Here is a 15,957-nt window from a genome sequence, read left to right on the forward strand (position 1 = left end):
ACAAAAATTTAATACACGCAACTCGTAGGAATAAACGGATCAAATAAATTTCTCTGTTACTAATTCTTTAAAAAGAAAACAGACAAAAATGGACAGAAAATAATAATAATCGTAATAAAAGCAAGTAATAACAATAATAATAATAATAATAATAATAATAATAATAATAATAATAACAATAATAATAATAATAACAATAATAGTAATGAAAATAATGAAGGAAGAAACGATTTAAATAAATTTCTATCTCTGATCATCGACGAAACAAAAAAAAAAAAGAAGAAAAGCAAAACAAAACAAATAAATCGTATGCGAAATAAGAATCGGACGAAGCATGATACTTTCTTTTTTTTTTGTCGCAACTATAATTTAATCCCCGACGTACGTGCTTGAAGGAAGAAACACGTTAAATAAATTTCTCTGTTACTGATCATTGAATAAAGAAAAAGAAGAAAGAAAGAAAGAAAGAAAGAAAGAAAGAAAGAAAGAAAAAGGAAGAAAAGAAGATAGAAAAGAAAACAGGAAATGAATCAAATGAATAAGATACAAGAAGAAAGAAAAAAAAAAGAAAACGAAAAAGAAATAATTTGTTACGGTGATAAAAAATTTACTATACACAACTTGGAAGGAGAGAAGGAGTATAATTTTTTATCATGAAAAAATGATCTCCATTTTTCGAAAGAAATGAAAGATCACACTTTTCTCTCTCTCTCTCTCTCTCTCTCTCTCTCTCTCTGTCAGATATTTTCGAATTCTACGAGAGAGTTATGCTCCCCGCGAGCTTTTTGAGAGAACGTAATCGATATACTCCGTACGGTCTATGCTTCTTCACCGAGCCATATTGATGAACGAGGAAAAGTTTCTCGATAAATTCGCGTTTTGTACGTGCGCCGAAGTCCTCTAACGATCGTGCCGTGCTGTACCGTGCTGTGCCGTGACTGTGCCGTGTCGTGCCGTTAAAACGTACGATCCTACGTCCCAAACGTTCATTTTACCGACGATTTTCTTCCGTAAATATGCGACTACCGAGAACGAATCGTCGAATTGAAAAAAAAAAAAAAATATACATATATATATATATATACACACGAATATAAAAAAAAAATAAATATCAAAAAGGAAAAAAAAGGATGAAGGAAGAAAGAAAGGTAAAAAAGCGGAGAAAAAAAATAATCGAAATGAATAAATGGAATGAAACGGTAATGAAAAAAAGAATAAAAAGAAAAAAAAAAGAGAGAGAGAGAATAGAAGGAGAATCCAAAAAAAACAAAAAAAAAAAAGAAAAAGAAAGAAAGGAAAAAATTCGGAGGGAAAAAAAAAGAGAGAAGAAAAAACAGAACTCGCATTCGAAAGGAACAGGGAAATAACAAAATGAAACGAGACGAGAAGGGAAAACAAAACAAGAAAGAAACGATGAGAGAGATAAACGAAGTAACAAAAATAGAAGAGAAAGAAAGAGGGAAAGAGGGAGAAAGGCAAAGAGAGATAGAGTCGAAACGATTTAACGTACAAGATAAATCACAACGCGTTAGAGTGTCCTTTGCAAATAAACCAATTTGGCGTTGCGTGGTGGCTCGATAACGCGAGAAGACGATGAATCGTAAATTGCGAACCTATGTAAACACTCGAAACAAACAAAGTATCGAACGTACGTTAAGAGAGGAGTAACGGGGTGTGATAGGGGAAGGAAGAAGATAGAGAAAGAGGTAAAGAGAGAGAAAGAGAAAGAGAGAAAGAGAGAGAGAGAGAACTGTATTTGGCACGATCGATGACCCAAATTCAGTTTCGCTCGATTTAAACGTTACAAAAGCCGCTCAAATTCGTGGTTGAATTTCCATGAGAAGAAGAAAAGAGAAAGAGATAGACAAAGAAATAAAAAGATAGAGAGAGAGAGAGAGAGAGAGAGAGAGAGAGAACATTTAAACGTTTCTCTTCGTTAACGAGACAGTTCATCGAGAATTTTCCCATTGTTTATGGGAACGGGCCTATAAAAATCTCGACAATGACGAATGAGAGATATAAAAGAATATTACGTCTTTGCAGAACGAATGAATTTTATATATATATATATATATATATATATATATATATATATAAATTTTGTATTCCTTATCGATCTTTTCTTTTCTATCAACGTGTTCTCCTTTTTTCAATACTTTCTTGCTTACTGCTCCAAGTTTCACCGACAAACAAGATTCATCGAGATATTCGATCTTTTCTTTCCATACTTTCTCAAATAAAAAGTTAAAAAAAGATATTCAGAAAAAAAAACAGAAAGAGAAAGAAAGAGAGAGAGAGAAATTTTGATAGAACGAAAATATATATATATATATGCATAGTTATACGCTTGCATATTTTATATTTTTGATAAAATTGAATAAGAGTAAAAAGTATTATGTAGAACTAAAATCGTGTTTGTCTGAGCTCTTCAGGAAAATCCGATGTGTCTGGTCGAGTTCCCAGTTTTACTTCGTCTCTCTCTCTCTCTCTCTCTCTCTCTCTCTCTCTCTCTCTCTCTCTCTCTCTCTCTTTTTTTTCTCTCTCATAAATGAAGCAAACTCGTCGAACATACTGAACAACGCGCGTGCAAGCGGCTCGTAAGTCAGGAATAAAATCCTCGAAGCCATAAAACTGGACGACTGAATATCTACACGAACTTCAACCTCACCCTCGGCACAACCCTCCCTCAATGCGTATCCGATGGATCATGTTACAAACGTGAAAATCTTTTCGTTATACGTAAATAATAAATAAGCCAAAAGTAACGAGTTCTACAATTTTAACGAGGTACCCATATAACCCGAAAAAAGCGAGTATTTGTAAAAATGAAAAAAGAAAAAAAAATACATAAATGAAAAGGAAAAAAAAAAGAAAAATCATATAAAGAACGCGGAATAGAGATAACGTGTTGAATTCACGTGTGCACGGTGAGATCGAAAGAAAATAATTAAAAAGAAAAAAAGAAAAAAAGAAGAAAGGAAATGAAAAAGAATCTAATGAAATCCTCTCGTTAAAAAAAGAAAAGAAGGAATTATATGAATAAATAAGTAAATAAATAAATAAACAAATAAATAAAAACAAAAATTGTAAGGATTATTGGTCATTGGTTAATATTAATAAAAAATATATAAAATAAATTGAATAAAAACGTGGAAACGCTAACGCGAGCGTAATGAAAGCGCGAAAAAGAATACACGTATATTACGAATAATAATACCAATAAAGTTTCGATCTAAACTGTTCTGAAATAAATAATACAATTTAGAATGGTACTAAACGCGTTTCTACGTGTACTCGTAGCACGATCGATAAGAAAAAAAAAAAAAAAAAAAAAAGAAAGAAAGAAAAAGGGAAAAAAGGAACGTATCATCCTCTCAAATATTTATTTTACTAATACTTTACTTTACGATAGCTTTATTTAATAGTTTCCCTAAACGCGTGTTCTTCAAATTTGTTTCTTGAATGGATTAAAAAAAAAAAAAGAAAAAAAGAAAAAAGTCTACATGAAAAATCATATCAAATACAAACAAGCGATACGTATTATACTTACTTACTTACTTACTTACTTACTTACTCACGTATATTTGTTAAACACAGTTTTTTTTTTAAACGATCAATTTTATAACGAGTTAATCAACATCGATTAGACAATATCTACCGGATCAAATACGAAAAAAAAAAAAAAAAGATCAGTAGAAAATCGGAACACCGTGTGTAACACGATAATCGATATCAATTTTATCTATATCAACAAATAATCCCATTTATCATACATATCCGTATATTATTATTAATTCTCGTAAAACATTTCAATGGCTATGAAATTACGGGAAATCATTATTGTCGGATTACCTGCAACATATTCAAAATATTTCAACAAATAAAATTCTATTATTATCGTAGTAATATAATATTCGCTCGACGTGAATTTCATTTTCGAACTCGATGCAAAAGAAAAAATTAGATGAAAGGAAGAATAAAAAGAAATAGTACAAATACAAAACTACAAACACATACGTGCACACAGACAGACAGACAGACAGACAGACAGACAGACAGATAGACAGACAAACAAACATTACATACGTTTTTCTCTACATTCGTTCGTCATTCGCGTAAAGAATTGAAAAAGGTCGTTTACTTAAATGTGTACATTCGTTCGCGTGTATGTATGTATACTGGTAACTTTAGAAATCCACGAGGAGTATTTCACGACGAGAACGTAGAGAGATAATACTTAAACGAAGGGATTCTCCCGTGGTCGGGTTATGTCTCTAGCGAGATACAAGCAACAGGTAGACTCGACTCGTGGACTTTCGAGTTAACGGTGCTCATCGAGGTCCTTCCAATGGAATCGATCTCCTCTTCCGGTTGAAAAGCTACGTCGAAAGAGAGAACTTCATGTCAATGAAACAGAAACGTTTCGAAAATCTCTCTCTCTCTCTCTCTCTCTCTCTCTCTCTCTCTCTATCTCTCTTTTTCTTTTTCTTTTTCGATCTGTCTATCTTTCTCTCTCTCTCTCTCTCTTTCTCTCTCTCTGTTTGTCCTGAAGAAAAGAGAGACCTTCCACCGTCAAGTACTACGAAAAGAATGAAAGGGCGCATGTCGTGGACGAATCGTCGAAAGGTAGAAATAAAGAAGAAAGGAAAAAAGAAATAAGGAAAAAGATAGGGGAAGGAAAAAAGAAAGGAGAACGTTTTAATGACGTTGACGGGATGATCGATGAAAAACGTTGTCCCTTTTTTCGCAGTGACATGTGTTCGAGTTCACACTCCTTTTTTTTTTTTTATATATGTAGGTATACGTAAAAGGAAATCGTTCTTTGTTGAACGAGAGATAGATAGAGAGTAAGAGAGATAGTGTGTGTGTGTGTGTGTGTGTGTGTGTGTGTGTGTATTTGTGTATACAGTATATACTTAGTTTCTTTTAAAATTTTCAAATCGTACAATTACGATTCACTTGATAGAAGATAGAAGATACACGCGATATATCATTACTAAACGATAAAGTATAATAGGAAGAGGGTGAAAAAGAAATCTATTTCTTTTTTTTTTTGATATTTTTGATTAGAGAGGGAAAGAGAGAGAGAATGGAATGAGAAAATTATACGTAGAGGAACATAAGATTCTTGATAGTCAAACTTCAACGATGAGCCTCTTTGAAAATCATTATTACAAACTTAATCGAGAGTTACTATTGCTTATCGGACTTTGGCCTTATCAGGATCCTAAAACTAGTCGCTTTCGTACATCTATCGTTAATGTTTTTTTAACGATCGCTATAATACCACAGGTGAGTACATCGAATAAGTGTTAATAAATATAAATATATTTATATACGATAGATACATTTTTTGATTCGTAAAATTAATATTGTAAATGTAAATTACAGTATTGTGAATTATCGTAAATTTTTTTTTTTTTTTTCTTTTTCTTTTTAAATATTGAAACCAAGTACAAAACGAAAGGAGGAAGAAATTCCAAGTGCTAATAAATTTCATTTAATTCTTTTTAATTAATTATATATATATATATATATATATATATATATATATATATATTTCTAACTCTGTTTTTTTCTCAGGTGTTAAATATGATCACCTCGAAGTTTAATATGGATTTATTAATGAACAATTTCATGTTCTTTTTGCCATATCTGTGTATCATCGCGGTATATTGTACCGCCTATGTTAATAAGAAGGAAGTACGTTTTAAAAGATAAATTATTATAACAAGTTATTATTATATTAACAGTGAATATATATATATAATAATATATAATAAGAATAATATATATTATTAAATATTAATGTTATATAATAATATTTATATGTATATAATAATATTATTGATATATAATATTAGTAAATAATATATAACAATAATAGAATTAATTTATATATTAAACAATTCAAAGATTTATTCCTATTATATACTGTCTACAAAAAATTTTATTTCAACGTTGTTACGAACTATAAACGGTTAAAAATTATAAAAATCAGAATTTTCATCATTTTTGACCTAAAAATTCGCAGATTTTTTATTCCTTTTTGACGTCTTTCGCTTAATTTCGATAAAATCTACAACATATACGTATACGTGCATACGTATATATAAACAACATAAATCTTGCAAATGTATTATATAAATTTTCACTAACGGGTCAAGATAAAAAAAAGGTTATAAAAAGCGAGCTTTATTTTTTTTTTCTTCGTGATTTTGGACAAATTGCGATCTTTTTCAAAATGTCCTTTTTACGTATTATTTAATAAATTAATTTATCTTCTAACTTCTCGACAAAAACAAAATGAAATTTTTTACAAATTATTTTATTACAAAGATCGTGCCTTCAATTTATATATATATATATTATTTATTTAAAAATTATTGAATATCATCATATTAATAAAAAAAAATATATTATTTATATTATTACTATATTACTCATCATATATATATACATATATATATATGATGAGAAATTTCTATATATGAAAATTCGATAGCCACGATATCATCGTATCGTGGTTTCGTTAATTAAATCGATCAAAAACCGCGATGATTTTTAAACAGAACCTTTTCGAGAAGATAAAGGTGCCAATCGATTTTTCTCGCTATAGATCAGACTCCTCGCCGATCACATTAAATGCGACTGGGACAAATTGAAACCTGATGAATTGAGGATCGTTGAAAAATACGCCGATCAAAGTAGACTCATAACGCGAATTTTGATATGTGAGTTCAATCATTACTATTACTGTCGTTGTAATTATTTTTTATTTATTTATTTTTTTTTTTTCTATTATTATAATTTCAAATCTTCACAGTATCAATAAATAATTATCCTCGATATTATTTCAGATTCCTTTTATATACCGGTCGTAGTGATATTTATCTTTTCAGCGATACCGATCATATTACAAGATATAATGCCAGAGAATAATAATTATACCTATGAATTGATCTATCCAGTCGAATTATTGATCATCGAAAAGGAAAAAAATCCTTACGCTATATTAATCATTTCCAATGTATTCATAATATTCACTGGCATCGTATCTTTGGCGAATTATACTTTTTTCATAGCTTTCATTCAACACACCTGTGCGATATTTCGTGTAGTTGGGTAAGACTCTACTATTAAAATACACACACACATTACTATATTTTTTATATTACGATAAAAATATCAATTTTCATCATATATAATATTAATTGATTTCAGATATATATTAGAACACGTAATTAACGAAAAAGAAGAAGATAATCTTTTTCAATTGATCGATAACAAAGAAATATATTATAGAATAATACGTGGTATTAATTATCATAAACTGGCGATAGAGTGAGTACCTTATTTTACAAATTCATTTTATTTATATCGACAAATGCTTTGATAAAAATCCATCTGCCTCCTTTCTATTTTTTCTCTTTTCTTATTCTCATTTCTTATTCAACGAAAGATACACCGAAATAATAAATTCCTTCGCCGAGATTTGTTATCTCGTTCAGATTATAATGACTCTTTTGATCCTTGCCGCCGACATAATGAGAGTGAGTAAATTTTTACGAATAGTCGAAAAGGTATAGATTAAATGCGAAGATAATCTCTATCTCTATCTTTATCTCCTTTCTTTCTATCTATTTATCTATCTATCTATCTCTATTTCTTTCTCTTGCTAATTACAAAATAAAATAATAAAAATTCGTGATATCTCCAGCTGATGCAAGCGAGTAACGATCTAAAATCTTTAACTATGACAGCTATTTGTACTCTACACATGTCGGGTATGATAATTTGGACATTGTTTAATTGTATAATCGGACAAAGAGTATTGAATCATAGTCATATCGTATTTAAAAAAACGTGAGTATTATTTCACGTAAAATAAATAAAGTAAGATCATTCGTTAAATATATATTTATACGTGATAGAAAATATTCAATAACACGTAGGTGCACGATACCTTGGTATTTATTTTCACCGAGGTTGCAAAAATTGGCAATGTTAATGCTAATGAGAAGTATGAGACCGTCTTATCTGTCGATCGGCAAAATGTTCGTTTCCTCTCACACATTTTTCTCTTCGGTAAGAAATATACATTTTATTATTTATATATACGAAGGAAGAATTGTACGTATGTACCTAACTACTTGTATTTTTTTTTAACTAAGCTGTTACACTCGTCCGTATCTTACGGTATGTTACTTCGATCACTGTCATAAGAAATATCACGAACGTATCCAACGAAGTACGAAACGGCAAGTTTTTCTCTCGTCAATGATATTACTATGAAAATGTATTTCCTAAGATTTTCACTCGAATAAATCTAACATTTTTAAAGGCACGATAATGTTTTCATATTGTATATATATATATATATATATATAATATATATAGCTATAATATATATATATTATATATAATATTAAATGTGTATATATATATACATATATATATACACATCTAACATTTGCGAATATACGCTAATATATATATATAAATATATATATATATATATATTCATCTCAATGATAAATTAAGTAAATAATAAAGATAAAGTAAATAAGGTAAAAGAAATAAATAATAAAGGAAAAGTAAATAAAGTCAAATAAGTAAATAGTAAAGATAAGGTAAGTAAATACGTAGTAAGTCCGTACGTATGTACGTTTTATATATGGCAGATGTTGGATGTCGCGTTTTCTCCTTTAAAGTAATAACCATTTGTTTCAATGTAACTTACTACACAAACAATACGTCTAACACGCACTGACACACTCTACACGCTTTATATGCTTCTTCCGTCGCGTGTAACACGCGCTAAAAAAAATCTACGCTATGCAACGCGATACAATATATTTAATATCGATGTAACACGCAACGCGTATAAAAAAAAAAAAAATCTCCATAAAACGTTCATCCAATAAAAATTGTAAGTATTACCTATACCGTTAAAGAAAACTTATACGTGTAACTTATTATTACGATTACTATTATTATTATTTATAAAAATATATTTTATTAATCGCAATCATTCATAATCGCACAAAGATTGTAATTAACGATCGTATCGACGAAATTTAATCGATTCAATAAAAAATTAACTCAATCGGGAAATATCGTTGAGTCGACACGTCGAAATTTTCGAGTTATAAATTTTCTAATGGAGATACTTGTTGAATCGACGTCGAAATCGAAAAATATCTTAAACCGAAATAAATAATCCCTCTTGATAAATCATGAAAGTATCGATACCAAGTTTTATACTTCCGTTTATATATCGTTCCACAAAAGAAACTAAGAACGATTCTTATCAAACTTACCAACCAAAAGTTCTATAAGATATTTAATAAAAGCCAAATAAAAGACGAATAAATGTCGCAGGTCTTTTTCTCTTCTTTTTCTTTTTCAAAAGTTTCATAAGCATATCAAATCACAATTATATCGTAATACGCATAGATACGTATCGAATAATGCAAATTGTAAATATTTTTGGATATTCGAATTTGAAATTTAGATATTACTCGATCGAGTCATCATAATTTAATTCGATAATATCGATTTGATATCGGTCTGATATTATCATGTAATAATATCTTCATGTATTTTATATATATATATATACAAAAAATTAATTTATATATATAATAAAAAATATATATATAAATTTTAGATTTTGATATCGCTCTGATATTATTACGTAATAATATTTTTATATATTGTATATATACAAAAAATTAATTTATATATAAATTAAATATACATATATATAAACCTTAGTCTTGTATATATATATAAAAATTAATTTTTTGCATTCATTTATCCGCAATGTTAATAAGTACGTGCTAGATGCGTCTAGACGTCGGTAATGGGCGATAAGGATTCCATGATAAGCAAAAATTGCGATCCATCCATCCATCCATTCATCCATTCATCCATCCATCCGTCCGTCCGTCCGTCCATCTATCCATTCGATTGCGAACAGATTACGTCACTCGAAATTCCGCTTAGTCAACTTACTGCTCAGACATATTCGCATTCGATTTGGGATATCCGAGCATAACGCGTGTTTTTGTTTACCACCGAAGAGAATTTCTCTTCGTACGTACGTACGTACGTACGTATCTACCTACCTACATACATATGTAAATACGTACATACTTATATATGTATGTATGTATGCATATATGCATGTATGCATGTCGACGCCGAATTCGGAAATGCGAATAATCCAAATGCAATGAACGCAATACGCTAAATAAATACGTATCTGCGCGATGCATACGTTGCATTCAATGCATTCAGTAAGTGAATCGTTCGATTAACGAAATCGCGAGAACTTCGTTTATTAAAAGAAAAAAAAAAAAAAAAGAATTATTACTCGTCGTCTTTGAAAAAAAAAAAAAAAAAAACTAAATATCAAACTTCACTCGTACGAGTCGATCCACGTTTTTCTATCCAGTTACTGCGGACGGTGGTAAACTCGAGCGATGGTTGAACGAAGAAGAAAAAAAAAAAGAAAGAAAAAAAAAGAGAGAGAGAGAGAGAGAGAAAGTGGAGTGAGAACGACTATGTGAGCGTGTGAGCGTAGTAAAAGAGGGAGAACAGCGATGCCTAGGGTTGTACCTTAATTATACGTAAAGAGCTTATGCGTTGTAACCGATCGATCCATCCATCCCTCTCGCACATGTTAATATTCTCGGCTTTCATTCTCGACGACCCTTACATAGAAATAACGAAAATTACTCCATCTAACGTCTACGTTCAGTTTCTAACTGTTGCTTAATTTACATTTTTTATTCGCATGTTCGCGTCAAAATGAATCAAATGGATTATTCAAAGCTCGACTGCGAGCTAAATAAAACGAGGAGAAAAGAAAGAAGATATACAGACACGCGCGCGCGCACATATATATATATATATACGTATGTATACGTGTATATGTACATATATATCGTATATACATACGTACATGTACGATGGATCGTAAAAAAAAGAAATAGAGAGGAAAGAAAAAACAAGTAGAAAAATAAAGAGAAAAAAAAAAAGAAGAAGAGAAGGAGGGTCAATACCGAAGGGTACAACAAAGTCCTTGAAGAGCTTGGTCAGATGTGCAGTGACCCTTGAGAAGACATGAGCTATCCTATGAAACGTTATTACAACATCAATCGCTTCTTTTTGTCGATCATCGGCATGTGGCCTCATCAAAGTGAAAAAACTAAATTAATTAGAACGATTTACACTCAGATAGCTATGTTACTATGTATCGTCATACCGGTAAATCTACTTTCTGTTTTTTTACTTTCTTATCCTTTATAAATAAATCGAGTTTGAATACTTTTTTCTTTCTTTTCTTTTCTTTTCTTTTCTTTTCTTTTCTTTTATTTCTCTTTCTCCTTTTTTCTTTGATAACAATTATCTTTTTTATTAATTAGTTCATTCAGATTATAAAACTCGATCGGTCGTACTTCGACGTAGTATTTTTTCTAAAAGCCATGTCGTTCGCCTTGTTTTATCTATGCGTAGTCGCACATTATTACGTCGATTTAATCGAAATAAAAATAGTAAGTAAACACTTATTTCTCTCGACGTCACGATCAACCTATATTTTCGTTCATTGTTTAATCAAATTTAATCGTAGATGAATGTGATTTGGAATCGTATCGAATACGATTGGAACGAATTAATTACTACAAGAGGTATCAATATTTTAAAGGAATATGCATCCACTAGCAAATTGTACAATATTATTCTTATAGGTGAATATACGGAGGTTCTTCGATCCATTATTTTTTTTTTTTTTTTTTTATTATATAAATGAACGCTAGTCAATATTTATTTGTTTCTTTTTTATCCTTTTTTTTTTTATTATTTTTATTTTTATTTCTTTTTTCATTACTATCGTTATCATGTTTTGTTTCTTATCTTTTAGGTTTATATTACGTTAGCGTAATGTTTCTTATATTTCAAACAATTTTACCAACGTTTTTGGACGTGGTTTTACCATTAAACGAAAGCCGTCCATTGAACTCACCGATCTTAATGGATTCACTTATCAAACAAACGATATATTTTTATCCAACGTTAGCAAGCACATACGTTTTGTTAGTATTCTTTGGAATCGTTACAACAGCCGTTAATGGATTCTTCGTGGTCTGCGTTCAACATGCTTGCGCTATGTTCCGTTTGGTCCGGTAAAATCAAATGGAATAGAATGGTAGAAGAAATGATATAAAAAAATAAATAAATAAATATATAAATATATAAAAAGAATAACAATAACAATAATAATAATAATGATGATGATGATGATAATAATAATGATAAAATCAAAAAAGTGAGAATAGTAATAACATTTTTCAGATACACGTTGGACGAAGCTTTTGAGAACGTAGATCAAAAATTATACGTAAACGAGGAGAATGAACGAATTTGTGAGAAAATAATTCGCACTATAAAAACGCATAAGAGTGCTATCGAGTTAGTATAATAATAATAATAATAATAATAATAATAACACATATATATATATTATATTTATAGACTAACGGGTTGAAATTTTTTACATGACTTTTTAGACCGTTTACTTTTCCCTTTCTCTTTTATTTCATTTCTTTCTTATTTATTTATTTATTTATTTATTTATTTATTTTGTTTCGTAAAAAAATTTGCTAAACTTATAATTTTGCAATCGGAAGAAAAAATAAAAGAAAAAAAAAAAAAAAGAAAAAAAAGGAAAGAATAGTCTAAAAAGTCTCGAAAAAGTGCGATCGATTTTTTGAAAAATTACTTAAGCACTTTCCACGACTCGTTTAAAAAATTTTCTTGATTTATAAAAATAATTTAATATACCCATTAACATTGTCATTGTTTTATTATAACGATGTTATTTTATCGTAACAGATTCGTCGAGAACGTAAACATCATTTATGAAAAAGTATCTTTTCTAAGCTTTTCGATTGGTTTTTTCATTATAGCAGTCGACATATTGCAAGTGAGTCTCTCTCTCTCTCTCTCTCTCTCTCTGTCTATCTCTCTGTATCTATCAATCTATCTCTTTATTATATACTTCACTCTTATTCTTTATATCTTTTAGTTACTCAGAATAGAATCAATCGAGGAAAATCTGGAGGACGCTTTAATGTGTATTTTTCATCTATTCGGATCTTTTGGTTGGGGATTGATGGGCAATATGCTTTGTCAAAGTATAATCGATCATAGTTCGGCTACTTTCGATCAAGCGTAAGTATAATACCTACGAACGATCTCTACCCCATGTAAATAAAGTAAGGTAAAATGAAAATATATTATGGGAAAATCATTTTTAGTTACTTAATTCCTTGGTATTTGATTCGTCCAAAAACACGACGATTATTATTACTGATGATGATGAACTCGTTAAAACCATGTTACATATCTGTAGGAAACATATATGTATCTTGTAACGAATTTTTTGTTACGGTAAGTATATCAATTTTGAAATCGAAATCGAAATCAAAATTGAAATTGAAATCGTAGAGAAACAAACAATTTCATTATTAATGTAATTTCTTATTTCTCTTTTTAAGTTTCTGCAGACAGTAATGTCATATACGATGATAATATATTCACTGCAATAATATTAATATTTTAACGAAGAATGTATGAATATGAAAAATCAAAGGAAATACACGAGATATACGTGCACGGAGGAAAAGAGAAAGAAAAAAAGAAAAAGAGAAAAGAGAAAAAAGAAAGAAAGAAAGAAAGAAAGAAAGAAAGAAAGAAAGTAGAACAAATATTAATCGAATTAATAAATAAACGCACAAAATATTAACGCATGTTTAAGAAATAAATTTATAAAAATCTATACAATCTATCCGTCAACAAAAAATTTGTTTTATCCGATTAAATAATACGTTCGTGTGATATAATATATTAATACTTCACGCACATAATTTTTTTTTCTTTTTCTTTTTCTTTTTTTTTCTTTTTTCTTTTTATATCTTTTTTTTCAAATAGAGTTCTACCTTTCATATGATATGATATATATATATATATATATATATACACATACATATATCATATCAAAAAGATAATAAAAAATTTTATTACTCTGCCGGTAGAAAGAAAAAAATCTCTCTTTTTTTTTTTTCTTTATTTTTTCTTTTTTTTTACGACGACGGCAACTCGAGGGACAAAATGTGAGAAGAATAAATGAGCCATTTATTTTGAAAATGACCTAAGTCCATTTTTCAAAAAAAAAAAAAGTCAAGTTAACGTCTGTAGTACTTACGATACTACGTGATTTTGTTTTACTTATTTTTTTTTTTTTTTACGGTTTAAAAAAATGAATTTCAGCCATTTTCTGTGAAAGAGAATAACGACTCAAATGTCTACGAAGAATAAAGAAAATGGATTCCAATTTTTCTTTCGATAATATATTATAAGTCGAGATGAAACGATAATATACGGTATATATATACTTAATCGCATATGTAAGTAATGTAAAGGATATAATTTCTGTACCGATCGATATGTATACATATATCGCTTCGCGATTTAATTATCGTACTAAAGCCAAACTATTAAAAGAGATTGAATACGATATTATTAAAACCAAACTCATAAGGGTTACTATTTTCCCTTCGGTCAACGAACGACCCTTAATTCCCTTTAACGAAAATCTTACGTAAAATTAATACAAGAATGGATGACAAAAATTCTTAAGTTCTAATTCAACTATTTTTACAATTAATCGATCTTACAAACTCTTAACTATTTTTGCGATTTGAAAAAGAAGAAAGTGAAAAAGAAAGAAATAGCTTGAAAAGTCACGAAAAGAAAACATTGATTTTGTAAAAAACATTAAAAAAAATTCTTTTTGATCCACCCTATGTATCAACGTTTGCCCAACGACGAGCGAGAAATCTCGTCGCGTCTATTTAAATAATTACGAGTTTTTATCGTTCGGTCCGTCGAAAAATTTTTTTTTTCTTCTTCTTAACTCGCATAATAAAAATCTTCAATTTTCATAAAAATTTATAGAAGATAAAAATTTTTATTAAGAAAAGAGAAAGGAACAATTACGAGAGCCGAAGAATTGTCGGTGAAGATGGACGGCCATTTTTTTTTGTTTTTTTATAATCAAGTTGATCGTATACGAGTTTAAAAACAGATCGAATAGTATAATAAAAAATAAAAAAAAAAAAGGAAAGTCTATATCTAAACTTTTTGTAATACATTTAAACGCGACTCGATCATTTATTCGTTCGAATAATAAAATTCTTTATTACTCGGAATATAACCTAAATCTGTCTGACCTACTTGTTATCATGCGTACGCGGCTTAACGATGATGGTTACGATGTACAACTCGGCAAAAAAGAAAAGAAAAGAAAAGAAAAAGGTACATATGTATATGTATGTATATGTACGTGTTGATCTCTCCTTTTTACGATAGAACGTTTACGATAGAAAAGAAAAGAAAAGAAAAGAAAAGAAAGAAAGAAAAAAAGAAGAAAAAAAACTAACCTAAAAAGTTTCGAAAAGAAACAATATCGCGATATTTGAAAAAAAAAAGAAAAAAAAAAACACCAAGAAATTTTCGATCTATTTAGGTACTTTCGACCCACCCTATATATTAAAGTTTGCCCAACGACGAACGAGAAGTCTCGACGGGTCTATTTGAATAATTACGAATTGTTATCAGTCGCGGTCCACCGGTATTACTTTTTTCTTTACTGTTTTAATAAAAATTTTCAATTTTCATAAAAACCTTCCTTACAGAGGATAGAAAAATTGTTAATAAAAAAAAAAATAAAAATAGAAGATAATTACAAAGAAAAGGAAATGAAAAATCTTCGACGAATACGGACGAACGTTTTCTCTGTGATCAATATTTTCGTATGAAACGATCATTCGTTCGATAGAACATAATGACGTAAAATTACGAAGTAGCGTGATCAAAGAAAAAAAA

General features: G+C 29.2%; 1 protein-coding gene across 3 annotated transcripts in view; it reads right to left on the reverse strand.

The window, feature by feature from the left end:
* Positions 1 to 15,957, reverse strand: part of LOC122630541 — a 164,459-nt gene that overhangs the window by 122,257 nt on the left and 26,245 nt on the right. For 2 of the 3 annotated variants that reach the window (XR_006327508.1, XR_006327507.1), the window contains exon 4: positions 4,033 to 4,379. The exons of the other annotated variant lie outside the window; for it this stretch is intronic. The gene's annotated coding sequence lies outside the window, so the exon portion shown is untranslated. Of the gene's footprint in view, positions 1 to 4,032; positions 4,380 to 15,957 lie in introns of those variants that run through there. 3 annotated transcript variants of the gene reach the window in all.

This window comes from Vespula pensylvanica, chromosome 1, assembly GCF_014466175.1.
Source record: "Vespula pensylvanica isolate Volc-1 chromosome 1, ASM1446617v1, whole genome shotgun sequence".
Taxonomy (NCBI): Eukaryota; Metazoa; Arthropoda; class Insecta; order Hymenoptera; family Vespidae; genus Vespula; species Vespula pensylvanica.